The following is an 8,634-nucleotide window of genomic DNA, read 5'->3' as shown; positions in this document are numbered from 1 at the left end:
AGTGCACACTGTTGTTAAGTGCATTAGCTCTTTAGTGCTGTCCCCGATTTTAACATGAAAGGTGGTAATGGTCTATTTTTCATGAGGAAGATTGACAGCATATTTTGTCATTGAACTGCATCCATGCAAGATGCTCACTGGCCAGTAACCCTGACATATGACGCTGTTTACACAACAAAGTCACTGTTTGGACTCGATGCAGAAACTTGAAGAAAATGTAAAGTTGGCACATTTTTGTCTTTTTCACAGTGCCAGTCTGTGAGAGAGAGAGAGAGAGAGAGAGAGAGAGAGAGAGAGAGAGAGAGAGAGAGAGAGAGACAGGATTGAGATATGATAGGACGAGATATATATATATATATGTATGTATCTATATTATATTATATATGTAAAAATTACTAAATTCAAGTCACTGAACTGACACGCTGCGATGTCACAAATGTTCTTGGAGAATGAAATGAAACGGCTATCATGTGTTCTCGGTATAACAACACTGTATTTTTAAAACATAATCCTGTTATTGTTTGGATGTTTTTTTTTATTCAAACAGTGTGGGTCATAAATCATTTGGGTGGAATACATTTCATAACTTTTTTTTTTGCATGAGAGCATTTGCCATAAAAAAGGAGAAAACTTCTTAAGCCATCAAAAAGGAGTCGCTTCTTTCGCATCCAGTCCTAGGATCACCCCCCCCCCCCCCCCCTCCGCCCCCCCCCCCCCCCCCCACAATGTCATTTCTGACAAGTTCCCACGTGCAGTAAGTCATTTTAGTCAGCATTGATGAAGTCCCATCCCATTTTTACAATGGAGTGGCACAACTAATATTGAAGACGTTGCAGTAACATGATGATAGTTATCATGTTGATAGACCACCGCTTCTGCTTGCTTATGTCTCTGGGTCTATTTATTCTACTAGCTTTAAACATTCTGGATGTATTTCACACCCCAGGGGTATATGTTGTGGTCCTATTCAATATGGCTGCCTGGTGGCCGTCTTGAGTTTTTTTCTCCCATTTATGATTGCACCAAAACTCCAGAATAGTATTTTAATACTATTCAGTAATCAGTCAGATTTTACTGCTACTGAAATTAGTGTGTGAAATGTCCAGTGAATGCTGAATTGCAGGGTTATTTGTGTGTGTGTTTTAATTTGTTTTTGTATATAAATATAGTTGAGAATAACCTTCCCAGTGCATATTGAATGTTATTGTTTACCCTAGAAGTCTAAAGTTTCTGTCTCTTAAGGAATAATTAAATCTCTTCCTGCATTAAACATCACTGTCAATAAGAAACTTGGTACCTTTGATAATCCAGTTGTGATTGTGGAAAAATGCAAAGGTATTGGGTTTAATATCAACAAAAACTGTGGTATTGATTTCAGTGAACACAAAAATGAGGTAGTAACCTTGATTCACATTGAAAACATTTTTAATCTTAACCAATTAAAAAAAAATGTCTGGACTTGAAGTGCATGGCCCAGGACACTTGTTAAGCTCAATAGGGATCAAATTAATGGTAACTAGACCTACCATTCTTCCCAGTCTTATTAGCAAAGTTTGGCAGCAAATATTTGAAAACCGTCCTCTGATCGTAATACTCAAATACAAGTAAAAATATTAATATATATTAATATTAATATATAAATGGGGTTTTTAGTGTGATTTACAGTGAATTGTGTGCCTTTTCTGGTGTAATGGAAATTATGGCTAGTGATCTCCTGTAATAAACAGCAAGTGTCAAGTATGGTGATGTTGGGCTATTCTGGACAAAAGAAAGAGATATTTTTCATTAAGTTATGGTATGTTGTCTAATGTTTTATTAATTCTTTGTTTTAATAGACCACAAAACATAAATGATGACAAGAAGGATATGTGGAATAAGAAAGGACAATAAAGTTACACTGACAATTACTTTCCAAAACTGGGGGGGGGGGGCTTTCATATGTAAAAATATCTAATATTTAGCCATCATTAAAACAGGAATGAGGTGCATAACTGAAACTTTATGGTGCATTAAGCATATCTCTCAGATCAGTTGTAGAGGTGCCAGGAGTCCTAATGTGGATTCCTATGATGTTAAAAGCTGCTGTATAGTATCCTACAGCATCAAAGACCATCCTCCCCATTGCAATGCTATGGACTTTGAGTGTTTAAGAAAATTAAGGGGGATGTTAGTCAGTGATGATAATAAGTAAAAGCATCCTAGCATGTGACATTGAAAGATCAATTAAAAGGTTTGGTTGGATGATCCCAACATTCTATTGATGAGTTGGAAGACGAGCCTGAGAAAGTGCTCCTCCAAATAAAGTTTTTATGTAAAACTTTTGCAATAAAAACTATTTATTTTTATTTCTTGTTGATAAGTACTCCACCTTTTAAGATTACTTTTTGTGTACTTGTTTTAAACAGGAGGCTTATGCCTCCTGCTCCGTATATAAGAAAATAACTTAATATGTCTTCTGACATTTACAGTATTTCATAATTTAAATACCTAGATAATACCAACTAGCAGCTGGGACAGGAGCTAAAGCTTTCTTTGAAGAGGAGGCTTTGCTATTCCGCTCCAGGTGACCTGATATTTATAATTATATAAGGCAGAAATGTGCTTATTAAAGCATGCAAGCTAATAATTAAACATAACCTCAAAATGGAAAAGTGACACAGACAAATACATCTGAAATATCAACTGTGGAGGATAATTATAGACTCCAAATCATATAACCTATGTATACAGCACATGATCTAAAAGCAGAATTTAGTTGCTGTACAAAAATCTGTACAATTTCCTTTGACCTTGTAGGGCAGAGAGCAATGTAGGAATTCTGTTCTAGAAATGTGTTTTTTATTTGATGGCTTTAACAGTTGTAAGAAAGACAAGCTTTTGTAAAACTATTATAAAATAGTTATTATCCATTGACCCAGTATTTCAGCTTGAGCTTAAGTGGTCATGAAATACCTTCCTGATAACTCGTTTCGCACTTATTGAACTGTATTTATCACTCTGGGGGAATTGAAGTGATAATGGAGGTGTTTTGGACCCAGTAGAGGTTGATGAATGGGGGAATGGTTTGTTCCTATCCTTGAAAATGAACACAATAGCAGATTAGTTAATATAGCTGTATTGGCTATACTAGAAACAGATTCATTGGTGCTTTTATTTGTGCTGATACCCAAAGCTGCACATACTCCATGAAATGCATGTAGATACAAGTGAGTGAAAGAAATCAGATGTGACTCCAAAATAATTGGGGAACTATGGATTCTATAGACCCAGGAGTTGCAAGAGGATAAAATGCGTTTAAAGAATATCCATAGTCACAAAGCATTTACCACTATCAAAAGTGAAATCACAGGGTTAAATATGGGTAATTCCTGTCATGTTGACCAAATTCTGTGGGAGGTTTTTCCTGTATTTATGGTAATGTAATTTGCAGCCCCTGAAATGAAAACGGAACTGAACCCGCATCCCTTTATCCATACATAATCTAATTAAAAAATGAATAAATAATAACAATGAGCTCAGAGACATTATTAGTGAAGCAGAAAGTTCTGACTCCGTAATTTATAGAACTGCTCTTTTAGCAATTTTGTTGATTATTTAAAAATCAGCTAATCTGGTTACACCTGTATTTTTTGTTTTGTATGTATCAGAAATTTGGAGCTAAGGTGAAGGTCACATTTAATTGTTTGTTTTATCCCCCATTGCTAGAACTCACATGTGAACATGATGTGAATTGGAACCGTACCTGGCGATGACTGTTTGTCTCATCATTGCTTTAGTTGCTTTTCCTGTCAGTTTAAATCCATGTCGATCTCCTTGAAGGTTTCATATAATTAGTTTCCTAAACCAAGGTCTTTTCGGTGGACATATGGCATGGCGACCATATGTCCTTAGGCTTTTAGCCAGTTTTCCCTGGTTCTTATGAGCATATGTAAACGCCAAAGCTTTTCTGTTTGCCAATTACAAATAACTATGGTTCAGTATATCTGGAGACGTCAATGTCAGCTGTTTCATAAATAAAGAAACCCATAACAGGAATGACTTGTCGGCTAACGTTTGTGCTCAGCTCTTCATGTTATTTTACTCCTTGTTGAATTTTGTCTGGTCTTCCCAAGAGATAATTTGTAATTTGGCCATTGTTGTTTATTTTGATGGTGACCTGTGTGTGTGTGTGTGTGTGTGAATTGTGTTCTAGTAACCGTTGTTCCTGAACTATAATACAGTTTGTTTATTATTCACCTTTTTCTTGTGTAACCTAATTTTATTTCTTATGTGCTAAAAAGTGCAGTGAAAATACATGAATGCAGACTTGAATAATGTGAAAAGGCATACATACAACTTGAACGGGAAAAGGACAGGTTAAACTTTCATCAAAAGACCCTCTTTCAAGCCAGAAATTGGTCCTTCTGTTTGGCATTGCACAGATAACCTCTGCTTCTCAATCATGTATTGATTACATGCATCAGCACAGATCCTGTACATAATCTACAGAATTGTCAGGCTGAAGTTTTGGATTCTACAGGGATTACGACTTGATTTAAGTGTGCTATCTGGATTGTTTGTTATGTCAAAGTTCAGACTGTCTTTCACTTCCAAAAGAACGTCGTCAAACACAGTTTACTAAACTAAGGACTCTAAACAGTTGCTGAATGATATTGTAATGCACATGTGGTACTTGTTTAGTAAGTTTACTGATTTCACGGAGCTGTAGCTTCTGTTTCAGGGGCTAGTTTTGCTAGTCCAACACCGTGTATGCCAGTTGTTCTGAACGTATTTGATATGATTGGAGGGTTATCCCACAATGTTTTTTGTTATGTCTTTTATTGGTTAGGTTTGAGAAATCACTTGGAATAACATGCAGCAGTTGTATCAGAGCTGGCTGGGACACACTGCACCTTTTAAATAATTAAGCACCCCTCCCCCTAAAGATCGAGAGATTACTCTTGTATTTCCATTGATTACACTATGTAACACAATTTTGGTTCCTGGGTAGTAAGTGTTATTTCCTAATTGCTTATGCCTCAAAAGTATAGAAAATGGCTATTATTCCCCACAAACTTTGCTTTTGTGACCAGGACAGTGATATTTTGAAATATCACTATTTCCAATGGGAAAACTGGCAAATGTGTGTCTTTTTGTTCACACAAAGTCAGAAAAAAACAACATATGAATCCAAATTAACGTGTATTTATACTAAAGTAATACAAAAATGACTACAGAAGATTTAGAAGCGAGTAGTTTTTTGAGATTTACGATTATACTGTAAATACAGTATAATCGTAAATCTCGAAAAACTACTCACTTAGGAAATAACACTTACTACCCAGGAACAAAAAAAAAAACAAAAACAAAATTGTTACACGGTGTTATCTGTGCCTTTTATTTATATATCATTTCCAGGACTGTCTGCTAAACTGCAAACATACACATAATTACAGTGCCACACTTTATCAGTGGGCCAGGAAGTCATGGACCTGACTAGGTTAATTTATTATACTCTTTTATTACAAACAAGTATACAGATCAGGATTGCATATTGATTGGGATGATTACACATCAATTTGTTTTTTAGTACTTCAATCTGTCCCAATAGCTAATGAGTTTAAAGTTGTATTGTTTGAGATTTTGAAAGGGTGAGGCTTATAAACGCTTTGAATTCATTTTCCCGTTCGCTTCATTTAATTAAATGAAGCTACAACCTGAATTGTAGGTCAGTCCCTTTAAAATTCCCTTTTTTTAAAAGCTTTCTTTCAACTGTTATTCCCCAGCATGATAATGTAATGCTGGTTCTACATATTAGTCCGGTATATAACAATTTGGTCCTAAAAATGAATCCTTTGAAGATATAGCAATGGAGTTTTAATAAGAAATGAAGCAGGGGGGTATTTTTTGTGAGTAATAAGCCAATATGTTTTATTTGAAAGAGGAAACTAAACTAAACAAACATAAATATTTGGAAATGTTGTTCCCTTTATAGAGCTGTGTCAGAGTTTTGTTTTTATTCCACTGTTTGTGTTATTGCTTGACTTAAATGTGTCATTTTATAACCTTCTGCTAACGATAGTAGTTTAAGTTTGATAAAGTATTCTAGGATGAGAGAGTCATATAAGGGAAAACAGATTCTAAGACAAGATACAGTTTGTGTCGCTGCACCTCAAACAACCTTTGTCGTTTAAAGTAGAATGCATAAAGGGCTAAACTGTAAACATGTACAGTACCAAATCTATTGTGTGACCATCACTCAAGGATTTGCTGTCTATTGTTAGTATCACTATAAGCACAATTGTAAGTAATATCACTAGCTGTTCCAGTTAATTGCTAAAGTAATAGTTGCTGATGTAAAAAAGGAAATAAGTAAATTAAGCTAAACTTTTTTTCTAATTCATATATTTCCCCTCAGAAAAGCTCTTTGGAACTGTCTTTCATCAGGAAAATGTGTATTAGCCACAATACTTATTCCTCCCAAGTATACCTCTCAAGGGACCTTTGTGTTTTAATGTGAGGTTTTGTAATAGACCTGAACCTGATTTTCTTGTTCAGATTTGTTATGAACTCCAGTTCTCATATGGTGTCCAATGCTCAGATTAAACTGTCCTCATCATACTTTATTTAGAAAGAAAAAAGTAGACATTAAATCACAATGTTTTTTTTTTTTTTGTGGATTTGATGCATTCATTTAATTATAGAAACTGTCTAAAATACAGAATATTGTACAAAAAAGTTGCATAGGAGCGCAAAACATGCAGTGTATGTATAATATATGTACACACACTGAGTGTACAAAACATTAGGAACACCTTCCTAATATTGAGTTACACCCCCTTTTGCCCTCAGAACAGCCTGAATTCATCGGGGCATGGACTCTACAAGGTGTCGAAAGCGTTCCACAGGGATTCTGGCCCATGTTTGCAATGCTTCCCACAGCTGTGTCAAGTTGGCTGGTAGTGGATCTCTACTCCGAATAGCTCATTCCATCTCATCCCACAGATTGAGATCTGGTGACTGGGCAGGCCACTGCAGTAAGCTGAATTCACTGTCATGCTCGTGGATTCCTGGACAATCCAAGTCTTGTGGCATAGGGCATTATCCTGCTGAAAAAAATCCATTAGCAGATTGATACACTGTTGCCATGAAGGGATGCACCTGATTGGCAATGATGTTTTGATATCCTGTGGCATTCAAACGTTGCTCCACTTTTATCAAGGGACCCAATGTGTGCCAAAACACACCCCACACCATCACACCACCACCACCAGCCTGCAATGTTCACACGCGGCATGATGGATGCATGTACTCATGTTGTTTTCTTCATACCCTAATCCTCCCATCAACGTGAAACAGCAGGAACTGGGATTAATCAGACCAGGCAATGTTTTTCCAGTCCTCCAGTGTTTTTGTTCCTTACCCCACTGCAAATGCAGTTTCTTGTGTTTTGCTGAAAGAAGTGGAACTCTGTTAGGTCATTGGCTGCAATACCCCATTCGTGTCAAGGTACGACGAGTTGTGCATTCTTTTATGGGTCTTTCGGCACCAATGTTGTACTGGACTGTCAGCTGATTAACTGTAGCCCGTCTGTTGCTCTGCACAATTTGTGTCAGCCTCCTTTGGCCTCTTTCATCAATAAGCCGTTTTCGACCACTGGCCTGTCGTTGGCTGGATATCCTTTGGGTGGTGGAACATCCTTGATACACACAGGAAACTGTTGAGCGTGAAAAACCCAGCAGCATTGCAGTTCTTGACACACTCAAACCGACGTGCCTGGCACCTACTACCATACCCTGTTCAAAGGCACTTAAATCTTTTGTCTTGCCCATTTACCCTCTGAATGGCACACATACACAATCCATGTCTTAATTGTGTCAAGGCTTAAAAATCCTTCTTTAACCTGTCTCCCCTTCATCTACACTGATTGAAGTGGATTTACATCAATAAGGGATCATAGCTTTCACCTCGATTCACCTTGTCAATCTATTTCATGGAAAGAGCAGGTGTTCCAAATGTTTTGTACACTCAGTGTGTGTGTGTGTGTGTGTGTGTGTGTGTGTGTGTGTGTGTGTGTAATGTATATATATATATATATATATATATATATTATATATATATATATATATATATATATATATAACATTGTTACATTTTTTAACTCTTGGCATTGTTAAACTTCACAGCGTTTTTGTCGAGGGCCCCCGGCTATCTCTGACCTTACCTGTCAAAGCTACTTAACTGCATACCTACCTAGTGCCCATCAGAATGGTTGAGTTCTGTTGGGGTAGGGATCCAGCTTGCAGTCAGAAGCCACTGAACAGTTAGTCTGAAATGTATTTACTTCATTGCTGCTGCTAACTTTCCTTCATTTCAATGCTGGTATAAAACTGACTGTCATTTCAGTGTTGGTTTTCAATTGCAAACAAAATACATTTTTGGGGGTAACATGACAACACGAGTTGTTCTGCATCAGCAGTAAATGAAGTGCTCGGGGGTACTACTGCAGACGTGACAGAAATACATGCATTTGAAGATGGGGCAATTGCCAAAGATAAACCCATTCGGTATGCCTGGAAAAGGACTGCTTTTTGGGGGTACTGGTGTTTTGCATGTATTTGAAGAGAATCCAATACTATGTTTAGACATTCCAAC

This window comes from Polyodon spathula, chromosome 19 (genome assembly GCF_017654505.1).
Source record: "Polyodon spathula isolate WHYD16114869_AA chromosome 19, ASM1765450v1, whole genome shotgun sequence".
NCBI lineage: Eukaryota > Metazoa > Chordata > Actinopteri > Acipenseriformes > Polyodontidae > Polyodon > Polyodon spathula.
The sequence above is the reverse complement of the archived record's forward strand: the minus strand, read 5'-3'. Positions refer to the sequence as shown.